General features: G+C 39.7%; 1 long non-coding RNA gene across 1 annotated transcript; it reads left to right on the top strand.

The window, feature by feature from the left end:
• Positions 1–5,719: 5,719 nt before the first annotated feature.
• LOC143781504 (uncharacterized) lies at positions 5,720–6,923 on the top strand. The gene is made up of 2 exons (XR_013216740.1): positions 5,720–6,175; positions 6,771–6,923. It is a non-coding gene; the product is annotated as an uncharacterized LOC143781504 (long non-coding RNA).
• The last annotated feature ends 6,101 nt before the right edge of the window (positions 6,924–13,024 follow it).

The following is a 13,024-nucleotide window of genomic DNA, read 5'->3' on the forward strand; positions in this document are numbered from 1 at the left end:
CAAAATGTCGATTGGTTGACAGATTTGTGTCATGTTTGCTGGGCTAAGTTATAAAAGAAAGTCACGAAAGCTATAAAAAAAGTTATCGATTGTAAAGTAATTTATACAATTTTCCAATATACTTTCTATATTATTTCTACAGTTTCCAATATCATTGCCTGCTGTCATTCCCATCTGTAAGATCCTATCCCAATAAGTAGTAGCTGAAATAATAATATTCGCAAATACCTCCAATTAGAAATATAGTATAGTTCTTCAGATTCGCTGTGTTTCTTACCCCATGTACAGGGCATTAGGTATCCATGGTTACGAACATTAGCAACTAACGTCATAACCATGCATACCTACTACTGCAATGCCTGCACATGGTAAGCGATATAGTGAATCAGAAAAACTATACTACATTTGTAATTGGAGGTATTTGCTAATATTATTATTATTGTAACTACTACATATTGGGATAGGATCTTGGAGATGGGAATACCCCTTGCTAATGTGTCAGCTGATCAACAAAGACCGGGGTAGTGGTGGAAAGGCGGCCCTGGACCTGGGGAGGGTAAGAAAATCTTAGCTTGTTATTTTACATATGACTGAGCATGTGGACAAAAAATAGGTGAAACAGGACTTTCTTTAACCCCTTTCTGACCTCGGACGGGATAGTACGGTATTTAACTACCGCTTTGCGCAGCCGGAAATGTGCTCATCGCCGACCCCCGTCACCTGATCGGGGGTCAGCGATGCATCGGCATAGCAACCAGAGGTATCCTTGAGACCTCTATGGTTGCTGATGCCGGCTTGCTGTGAGCGCCACCCTGTGGTCGGCGCTCATAGCAAGCCTGCAATTCAGCTACATAGGAGCGATCTGATGATCGCTGCTATGTAGCAGAGACGATCAGGCTATGCCAGCTTCTAGCCTCCCATGGAGACTATTGAAGCATGGCAAAAGTAAAAAAAATGTTTTAAAAAATATGAAATAAATAAAAAAATAAAAATAATAAAACAATAAAAATAAAATCAAATATACACATATTTGGTATCGCCACATTCAGAATCCCCCGATCTATTAATAAAAAAAGGATTAACCTGATCGCTAAACTGCGTAGCGAGAAAAAAATTCAAAAAATGCCAAAATTAAGTTTTTTTGGTCGCTGCGACATTGCATTAAAATTCAATAACGGGCAATCTAAAGAACTTATCTGCATCATAATGGTATCATTAAAAAAGCTAGCTCAACATGCAAAAAATAAGCCCTCACCCGACCCCAGATCACGAAAAATGGAGACGCTATGGGTATCAGAAAATGGCGCCATTTTTTTTTAGCAAAGTTTGGAATTTTGTTCACCACTTAGATAAAAAATAACCAAGTCATGTTAGGTGTCTGTGAACTCGTAATGACCTGGAGAATCATAATGGCAGGTCAGTTTTAGCATTTAGTGAACCTAGCAAAAAAGCCAAACAAAAAACACGCATGGGATTGCACTTTTTTTGCAATTTTACCGCACTTGGAATTTTTTCCCCATTTTCTAGTACACAACATGGTAAAACCAATGATGTCTTTCAAAAGTACAACTCGTCGCGCAAAAAATAAGCCCCCACATGGCCATATTGACGGAAAAATAAAAAAGTTATGGCTCTGGGAAGGAGGGGAGCGAAAAACGAACACGGAAAAATGGAAAATCCCACGGTCATGAAGGGGTTAAGTGTATGCGCACAGGACATCTTTTAGACTGTGGATTACCAGGCGCCTAGAGACTTCAAGAGAGTGCCAAGAATGTTTCCTTGCTTGTTTTGTGAGCAGAAGCCACCAGAAGAATGGACCGGTCATTTCTTTTAGGATGGCTTTCAAAGCCTGAAGTGGTTAAAGATACTTAGAAAACGCTTAAAGGGCCTCTGTCAGCACAAAATGACTGTTCAAACCAAGCAAAACCTTCACCCGCACCTTCCAACCTGCTTGGTTTCCATCTATCTCTGCCTTGTCTGGTTCCATAAATCCAGAGCTGTCAATCAAAGAAGAGATATGGTGGAGATAGGGGGAAACCAAGCAGGGGAACGTGCAGTTAAATGATCGGCCCCGCCATCATGCACCGAGTACTTTTGCTTGGTTTGAACAGTCATTAAGACAGAGTCCCTATAACATATGCACAGCAGGTCCTATTGATATTGCAGTGCAAATATTCTTTCGTTTTGTTGAGGTTTTTTTTAGCGCTTTTTCAGGAGGGCAGCAAGTGGACTCTGCCTGAAGAAGGCCCAGTGTTCATGTGACCTAATTCCAGGAGCCATGAAGACGCAGGGTAATATTGGATCGTCAGTCCAGACCAAGGCAGGTAGTGCAGAATGAGGCAGAACTACCTTTGACGATGACCCAGATGCTAGAATATGGCTGCATTTTGGCCATCTGAATAAGGCAGATTGTTTCTAGTTTGCGAAACCCAAGGATACATTTATTAGTAAAATGTAAGGGATCTTTTTGGAGACGCCACCCCGGCTTTCTATAGGACAGCTCCTCTACGGGTCAGTATATATCCACATATTTGGGGTATATTAATAATAACTTCTATATTCAGAAATTCTATTTCCGTACCTTCCGTTCTTCTACATCATATTCCCGTCCTCGGGAGCGAGAGGACAGTGATGGTAGAAATGAATAATGCAGATGTTTATTATGTTACTATTAAAAAGAAATCAAATTAACTTCTAAAAAGAAGCAGAATATTGGCGGATGCTGTACCCTCAGCGTGAGTGATCATTTAGAAATCTGGCCATGACAGATCAGCCATTATGTAATCATCCCTCGTACAATCGTTTAGAGGATTTCCGGAACACACAAATAGAGGAGAGATAATTTGCTTACTTGGGGACCATTATCTGGACGTTTCCCTACATTTAATCTCTGTAAAAACCTTTATTTTCTCCACAGTTTAAACTGTGAAATAGTTGCACCTTGTGCCAGAATTGTCAGCTTCGCACCATTTTTTTTTTATTTAAAGGGAACCTGTCGGCACATATGAAAGTAGTGGTATGGCAATAAAGGTGCTCATTTTCCCTTCCAAAAAAAAGAGACTTTTTTTATAGAGATCCCAGTCATAAAAAATCTACAGCAGAAGCCATATGCAAATCAGGCTGTGAGTGCACCGGGGTGTGGCAATGCACTTGGCATCTTAAATTAGATTCATAGTCTTCCATCGCTCTCCCGTGATCTCTTTTAGGGCATGTTCAGAAGAGCGTATTTTACATCTGTGTGCTATCCTTATGCAAAGTAAGTGACAATTGGACAGCGCACGGCCCAGCGCAGGTCAATGCGGTAGTTCACATGAGCACTTTTCCAAACTAACCTATGGCCGACATGTAAAATATTGCAGCATGTGGGTTTTTCACCTCAGACTCAATAGGCGTGTAAATGATGGATGCTATACCAACACTATCTGTATGTCATCCATTTTTAACGGATCCATTACAGTTAATAGGATACAAAATTGTATTTGGCCTTCTAACATTTTTAAAATTGATGATTATAAAAACGAATATCATATTTATGGCAAAAACAGACAAACGGATGACATTTGGATAACAATACTAAGTCATCCATTTTTCTGGGTGAAAGGCAGACAATTTTACATACAGACTTGGTGTTAAAGGCAATCTGTCACCAGGTTTCCCCCATATAACGTACGGCCACCACCATTAGGGCCTTCTTTACAGCAAACTGGAAAGCTGTAAAAAAGTGCCCAATCCGGTTTGCAGATCAACAAAAGATCTTTTATTATACTCACAGTCTGGTCCGATGGAAGTCGGTGGTCTTGATCCAGCGCCTCGTCTCTTCTCGTCATCGCCGTCCTCCTTCTTGCTTTATGTGGATAACATGTCCTACTTGTAAGTTGTAAAAACCAATGCGGAATCAAAACCAGAACAAAATGTCTACTCTTCACTCCAGTGTTGGTGCATGGGGTAAATATCAGCTCATTCTGACTGGTATTTCTAGTGATTTATATGCTCAAAAACATGTTTTCCACAAAGTATCCGCTTTTACTAACTCCACTACCTCCTAGATACCACACTGACGTCTAGATTTATTATGTTAAGTTTTCTGTGTAGTACAGAGAAGAAATGAGCCGACCAATTTCATGATAATTAAATTTGCTTAAAGTGAATCTGTCACCACATTTGACCTATCTAAACCATTAGTATGGGCATACAGGTTACAGACTGATGAAAACAATCCTGCCTGTGTGTCTCATATCAGATGTGTTGTTCCTGAGAAATCATCTTTTAGCACTTTATATAAGTGACCTCTTCCAGGCTCTGGGCGGATGGTGCCTAGAAGATAACTCTGCCTCCAGAGCTTATTTTACATGAAGGGGGAGTTACCAGTGTGATGTGACATGGTTACCACTGTTACCAGTGTGATGTGACATGGTTACCAGTGTTACCAGTGTGATGTGACATGGTTATCACTGTTACCAGTGTGATGTGTAATGGCCGCTCTCTGCTCTCCTGATAACTGACACATCTGCAGGATCCTGTCAGCTTCAGCTTCCAGCTCACAGACAGGACTGCAATACAGCAAAGCTGACAGAGAAGCAAAAATGTGTTTACAAGAAGACAAACTTCTTTTCTCCTGTTCTGTGTTAATAACTTGTCTCACACTGGTAGCTCCCCTTCATGCAAAATAATCTCTGGAGGCAGAGTTCTCCAGGCACCGTCCACCAGCTCTGCGTCTGGCCAGCCACTGGCTCGCTCCCTCTCTCCTGACCGAGTTTTCTTTTCCATCAGCAATCCTCAGCACCTCCAACACTGATTAGGTCTGATACAACGTTTTATGTGTTTTGCACAAGTTTTTTTTACATTTGCTCCTTATTCACCATTTCATTTGTGAAAATAACTTTTTCATTTGCTTGTCTGTTTTTTTTTTTTAGTTTGCCTCTGTAGACAGGGTTTAAGCTTTCCAGATGTTCATCATTTGCAACATTTTAAAAACTCACTAAATGTTTATGCACTTGCACTCCAGTTTCCCCCGGGAGTGACTTTATTGCATACAAATTTGTGGAATTTCACGTTACGTGCGTCTTTTTGGACTAAAAATTTGCAAAAATATTTAAAGCTAAAAATAAAGTCAATTTTTAACTTCCAGTGAAATTCATGAGCTGTATGAGTAATTTTTTGGGGCGAAAAAACAGCAACGAAAGCCATGACAGGAAAAAGAAAAGTGACCTAAAAATGCAACTGATGAATCAAGCATAAGTATGTGCAAGTGTTCTCATTTCTTGACATCAAGGCCTCATTTAGATGTCCAATTTTTGCGTACATGTGTTATGCGTGTTTTTCTTGGATAGCACCCATACCTATCATATTCTTTGGGGCCAAGTGGTCCATGGTAAATGTTGGAAACGTGTCTGATTTTTATTCGAAGGTTAGATCAAAATCCTCAATGCAATAGGTCCATGTCGGATGACATTCAAGTGTGGTCCGATTTTTACGGACTTTCAGAATGGAGAAGGCGGAAAAATTGTTATTTTCAATTTCTCCATGTACAAGAAAATCGGGTGGCATGCAAAGCACTCTGATCAAACTCTGGATCAGACGTCTGAATGAGGCCTTAAGCAGCAGAAATCCTCAATGTCTTTCCAGTAGAACAGGTCCTTGTGATCTGTGTTGGGTCATTGTGATATAAGACTTCACCCTGTGACATCACAAGCAAGAGGTTCTGAGAGCAGAAGGTTGGTAGTGTGATCATTGTGTTGCTCATTGTTGGTTGCAGTAGCCACAGAGCGCTTTCTTCATCAGTCAGATTGCATTTTTTTCTAAATCTTTTTCTAATCATTTCGGCAATGTCTTGCTTTGGCTTTATTTGCCTCCTCTTCATATTGTCCCTGACTAAAGTCATTGCCAGAACACCACCAACTTTACATGCAACAAATTCAAGCCGGGAACTGGAGAAAACCAGGAGTGAGAACTTGGAGGAGTCAATCTCACTGGTTAAGGAGGTACATGAGGGCATCCCGAAACCGGTCAAGTGGCTCCTGATTGCCCTGGCTGTCGTTGTCGTGGTCAGCTGTGTATCCCTGCGTTTTTGCCGAGACCACTGTGTTGGGGTTAAAAACCGCATTTTGTTTAAAAAAGCTCAAGTACAAGACAACTGATCCTGGCCCGAGACAGCATGACCACCATTATTGAACAGGTCAGTGGGAAAGAAAATGGACAATATTAACCTTTTCTTGTCTTTTTAAAAAAAATATATTTTCATGCCCATATTTTTTAGTCCAAAAGCTCAGAACTAGTTTTTGGCCATTTCGGTTCCTAAACCTAAAACCGTATACACAGAAGCTAGAGATTTCTTTCCCTTTAAAGGGGTTGTCTCATGTTCCTTTCTTATGGAATGCTCTCCTCTCCCTCCTGGCCTCCTGATTTCCAGGGGGTAGTGCGATGCTGAAGATGGTCAGATCAGGTAGGCAGCATGGCTTAGCCAATGGCCTGAACTTTACTTCTGCGAAATTGGAGATGTGATCTGACCAACTTCTGAGCAGCACTTACAAGCTGCATAGTGAAGAGCTTGCAGGTGCTGCACTCATTGGCTAGGAGTTGCCGAATGTTGGCAACGAGCTGCACACTACAGAATTAATTTTCCTTTGTTTCTTGAGGATGGAGAGGATTTTTAATTAAAAGTAAATTGCAAAGTTGCTTCTTTTTACAAGCACTTTGCGATTTTAACCATTTATTAAGTTGAGACAACATCTTAAACTGATATATTTTTCTTTTGTATGTTTTTATTACAGGATTTGACTGGAACAACCTCTATGTCCAGAATAGCTCTGAAAACACCAAAAGCAAATATCAGGGTCACTCATTGTCATAACGGAACTTGTGGCCGTTTTATATCGTTTTGTTACACGTGTTTAGTGAACAATAAAAGCAAATATAGATCTTGATTTTCTTGTTTCTGATTCTTTCCCATGTAGATTATAGTGAGTGATCACAAATCAGAAAACAAGGGCTAAACCCTGATGACACGAGCATATAAATCGGATATGTGCAAGCCGATAAAAAGGCATTGTTATTCAGTGAGGCCGTGCAGATCTGTGTGTTTGGCATGAATAAATAATCAAAACATGAGAAATCCGGCTCAACGAACTTGTGAAACAAATTCTTTCTTTATTCACCAAAAAGTGCTCGGCAGAGGGTAAAACAACATCAGCGTACCTACAGTATGTAGCTGACAGAACTTCCCCAAACACTGTACAGTAAATATATTGCATTTATAATCCTTATCCTATAGTAACTATTTATCCTATATCCCCAGCTAACTACAGTTACTATCTTATACCAGTATGTGCTAATTCCATTGCCCATATCTTATGTCCTAGATCCTAATCTATATCTTAACCTATGCTGTACATTACCATATTCTCAGTCTATTCATAGACCCCAAGATATTAGGACCATCCACAACTTGCATAGTTTTAGGCGCTCGCACAAAACACATTTGTTCAGAGCGGCCTATCACGTTAACTAATCAAAGTCATTTTATGTTTATGTGTGTAGCCCATTCACTATCTCATCTACCCCCCACCCCCTGAAGATGGCTGGACCATCATTGTAAATACATCATTGTAAATGCACACCTGTACTTTGTATCTCCCCCACCTCATTGTAGATTGTAAGCTCTCACGGGCAGGGTCGTCTTATTTTGCTTTATTATTGTATTGTTAACGTTGTTACTTATGACTGTTGTGTTTGAAACTGTTAAGCTGTAAAGCGCTGCGGAATATGTTGGCGCTATATAAATAAAGATTATTATTATAACGTACACTAAAACCACAGTATGTAGTTGACATTTCACATAACACAATATATGTATACAACGCATGACATAATATACATGACCTGATTGGTGTCTTCAGAGGTAGGAGTCTTACCACTCTTATACTTCATATAATTTTTATTTAAAAAATGCGATGGGTTAAAGGAGACTAAAACAGATTTATAATTTTGAAAACCTTCAACTGAGAAAAAAAATCTCACTTTACCAGGATTACCAGGATACCAGGATTCTATTCATGTACTGTCATGGTCCAGTCTGGAGTTTGTTTTCTGCTTTCCTCTCTCTGGACTAGTCATGCGGGGGTTAACCCCCTCTGCCTCATTTTGGAGCTGGCTGGGCTTTTTCAGTCCTCTGCAGTCTGCTGGCCAGCATCAGTGATAGTTCATGCTTCTAGGCTAGAGCAGCTATTTCCTGATGATCCTTCTGCCTCTGACTTCCCGTATTTGTGTTAGACCCATTCCCTATCCCTGACGTAGTGTTCATCTGGTGGTTTTCCTTACAGTGTATGACTCAGCCTGATCTCTGATGCCCTCCTCTTGCTTTTCGTCTCTGATACCTCGCTCCCCGACCGACTTTGACTTCTGGCTTGTACCCCGACTTCGTCTTACGTCTCACCTTTTAGATACCGTGTTCCCGCTTGGCTTTGACTTCTGGCTTGCCTCTGACTTTGTGCATCGCTGTGACCTCTGATACTTCTGCTCCTGACAGTTTCTGACTCTGCTCGTCTGACCACTCTTTCGTGACCTGTGACACTTGTGCGGCTGCTCAGGGTTGCTACGCTGTGAGTGTGCAACCTCCCTTCCCTCACCAGTACCCCCTGGTGGAGGTTGTGCTAACTGCACTGCAGCCGCATCACATGCACACTCAGTATCATTTCCATTTTTAACATTCTAATGGGTAGGAGATGTTTTTCAAAATTGTGGGGGTCATATGAGAAAAATCACAGATGAAAATCTGATCTAGCACACAAAATCTGTCTCTTCTTTTAAAATAAGAAAAAGAAAAAACAGATGTGTAAATGAGGCCACATATTTACATATAAAAGAAAGACACTATTATCTGAACAAATAAAATGATTGGTTTCTTTATTCTTTTTAAGGCCTATCTTCAACACAATAAAAAATGTAATGGCGTTAAGTATTACTCAATAAAATCATACAAAGTGACATTTAGATTATAGTCAATGGACATAAAATACATACAAAGCGATTCTGTAGAATTCTGTCTCTGCTTCTAAGGAACAGGAATAATATACTACTCTATCTCTGTATTTCTTCTTTAGAATAAATAAACTATGAAAAATAAAATTAGAATGGGAAAATAATTTTGTTTCTACGTTATATTTTACACAATTGGTATAACTGTTTAGATTTAGATCAGGGAGTAGATTCCACTTGATGGTAAAGGCCGTCACCCACATGTATTAGATAGTGATCGATAGAGGGTCCAATATTCTAAATACAGCACAGTCCAGCTCCAAAATACCACTGCGTCCGGCATGTGCACATAAAAAGTATTTTATTTGTCTTAGGGAGATAATGTGTACAGTAGTAGCAAATGCTAAAGATGTCAAAAGTAGAACGTTTTTATAATTTATGATCACAAAAAACATTTTCCCTTAAAGGCTATGTATACTTTTGCTTTGAAAGGAACCTGTCACCCGGTTTTCCCAATGTAAACTGCGGGTACCACCTTTACCGCCTCTTTTGCAGCAGTATAACATCCTACATATAAGCCCCAAACCCCCAACGCATGTCTCAAAAAATACTGTTTATAATCCTCTCATACGGTGTGGTGTGGTTGGCGTTGATGATCTTGCTAGGCGCCTCTTTTCTCCCCACAATTTCCATCCTCCTTCTCTACTTCATGTAGATGACGTGCCCTACATCATCCACACAACACCCTCAATGTCGCTCTTATGCAGGTGCACTAGGCTCTTGTGCCGGTGCTGTGGGCAGGACAAAGTACTGTAATGCGCATGCGTCAGGAGAAGACAAAAAAGTGCCGATGACTCAAAGAAAAGCCAGCGCATGCGCATTACAGGACTTTCCATGCTCTCATGCACCAGATTTTCTTCCGGGTTATTGTCACTTTTTTCTCCTCTCCCAGCGCATACCCCAAGTGTGCCTGCATAGGAGCGAGATTGGGGGAGCTGGGCGGATGACTTAGGAAACGTCACCCATATGAAGATGGGCAGGAGAAGGGCGATTGCGGGGAGCAAAGAGACGCAGAGCAAGACCATAAAATCAGATTATGCCATATGAGGGGATAATAAAAGGTATCTTTTGGGCTACGCAGAGAGGGTTGGGGCTTATATGCGGGTTGCTAGACTACTGTTAAAGAAAAGGGAAAGGTGGAGGCCATAGTTGATTTTGGGAAAACCTGGTGACAGGTACCTTTTAAGCCATTTTTCAAATGGTCTCCATTTAGTGGTTGATACCTTTTAATGGCTAACTGAAAAAATGGTAACAAATTTCAAGCTTTCGAGACTACTGCGGTCTCTTCATCAGGCACAGACTAAAGAAAATTCTGAAGGATCACGTATTTATACACAACACAGCACAGAATTGTCATTATGGGAGAGTGATAAGTGATAAACATTTGTGTCCATAAATATTGGAAAGTTCCTAGATTAGGAGTGAATGTTTTGTTGTCCTCTAATTGGGGTCTGGTTCTGTTGTGATGACCCCACATGGTCTGAAGTGCAAATCCCTTAATTGATGTAAAAAGACATAAATCCATGCGACACATTCATTCCTGCACTAAGTGTGTCAAAGATCGTCATAAGTTTATACTCCCAAATTCTCCTGTCTCTCTGAGAGTTGAAGCTACCTTTCAATACAAGTAATTTCAGGTCCATGGTGCTAGATCCATTCTTTTTTCTTTTATAGTATGGGGGTGAGAATTCATCCCTGTCCTCAGTTTTTGCCTTGTCTCCCCTAAATGCAGACCCCCAGTTGGACATTTAGTACAAATAATTAGGTACACCACATTAGAAGTGACGCAGCTGAATGTACCTGGTATCTTGTAGTCCTGATGTGAATTGGGGATCTTTATCTTGTCCGTGGTCATTATAAATGGACAGGTTTTACATTTTTTCTGATTGCAAGGAAAGGTTCCTGCAGCTGTTGGAGAGGACAGAGAGCTTCTGACAATGATGCTTCTTAGATTTGGGGGCTGCCTAAACCACAGTAGTGGGGGGTCTGGAAAAATGGATTGTAATCGGGCATCTTTTTGCAGTAAAGGTTGTAATTTCCGTGCAGCTCCCCTTAGAACCTCCAGATTTGGATTGTAGGTGATTACTAGAGGTACCCGGTTATTTTCTTCTTTAGCTTTGTAATGTAGCAGGTGTTCCTTGATATTCTGGTGGCTTTTGTGATCTGGTTTTCAATTGTTCTTGGATGGTAGCCCTGATTCAAAAAGGTCTTTCTGAGGCAACCAAGGTGTTCATCTCTATCGATGGGGTTGGAACATATACGATTGTATCTGATGGCTTGGCTGTAGACAATAGAGTTTTTTATGTGTTTTGGATGGAAATTGTCCCATTTAAGGTATGTTGGACGGTCGATTGGCTTCTGATAAAGGGATGTCTCTATTTTATTGTTCTGCAGCTTAATGATAGAGTAGTTGAGTGTCAAGTTGATGGTGGGATGAAATTGATTAAACTGTTCATGGAACATCTTTAGCTCTGGCTCAGACTCCATCCAAATGATTAAAATATCATCAATGTAGCGATAGTAGGCCAGAGACCTGATGGGACATGAGGACAAAAAGTCACTTTCAAGCTTGGCCATGAAAAGATTTGCATACTGTGGAGCCATTTTACTTCCCATTGCTGTGCCAGTCTCCTGTAGATAGATCTTGTCAAATTCAAAGTAATTGTGGGTGAGGATGAATTTTATAAGTGTCACCACAGAATCCGCATCAGTCCCTGTGTTTTCCAGGAAGAATTTGCAGGCATTTAATCCATCCTGGTGTGGGATATTGCAGGAATGAATGTGTCGCATGGATTTATGTCTTTTTACATCAATTAAGGAATTTGCACTTCAGACCATGTGGGGTCATCACAACAGAACCAGACCCCAATCAGAGGACAACAAAACATTCACTCCTAATCTAGGAACTTTCCAATATTTAGGGACACAACTGTTTATCACTTATCACTCTCCCATAATGACAGTTCTGTGCTGTGTTGTGTATAAATATGTGATTCTTCAGAATTGGTATTAGTCTATGCCTGATGAAGAGACCTGAGTAATCTCGAAAGCTTGCAATTTGTTACCATCTTTTCAGTTAGCCATTAAAAGGTATCAACCACTGAGGACTCTCAATTCTAAATATAATTTTAGTTTATTATTTTATGGCTTCAGAAAAGTGTAATAAATGTAGAGAAGTTTGTCCCCGTAACATCTTCTCTTCAATCAGCTGCTGCTCAAATTTTCGACCCAAGGAGTAGACTTTGCCATATTTTACCTAGAGATGCATCCAAAGTTTGATAATTATGTTTTATTTTCTTACATACAGTATTAATTACCAATTTTTTACTTCTTTCAAAAAGGACGTTGTATCATCAGTGTTCGAATAGCTTTTTAAAAACTAAACATCAAGTGTCTTATTTCTGTAGGTAAAATTAACATTTTTCTTTAGATGCTGCTCTAACGTCTCATTTATTAATTTATGCATGCTTTACTGTTTTAGCTTTTAATCATCTCTGAGGCTCAGAATTATTATTATTATTATTATTATTATCATTTTTATTAATGGCTTTTTCTACTTTAATAAAAAACTATTAACATGTTTTTTTCAGGATAAAAAAATATAAACTTTTAAATATACATTATATATTTGTGTATTCTAACTAGGGGAAATGTATTTAAGAATAACTGTTGTTTTATAATTTTTTTTTCCATAAATAATGATACATGTGAAAATAAGAATCTTTGCAATATATATTATCAGAGAAATCTTCTTCTATCTCTGCCGGGACTGATCATTTGTTCTCAAAATTCTCAATTTAGGGGAAATCTGTCTTTGCAAGACTGTAACTGTCATTTCAGGCAGGATGTTTGTCTCCGCCTCTAGCTCCTCCCTTCTTCATAGAATTCTAAAAACACCAACTGCCATCTCCTATCTCAGTAATGAGAAGATCTGTCTTCACAGAATGTATATTTTATAGATTTTACTTATGAATTGAGAGTAATCAGTCCA

This window comes from Ranitomeya variabilis, chromosome 6, assembly GCF_051348905.1.
Source record: "Ranitomeya variabilis isolate aRanVar5 chromosome 6, aRanVar5.hap1, whole genome shotgun sequence".
Lineage (NCBI taxonomy): Eukaryota > Metazoa > Chordata > Amphibia > Anura > Dendrobatidae > Ranitomeya > Ranitomeya variabilis.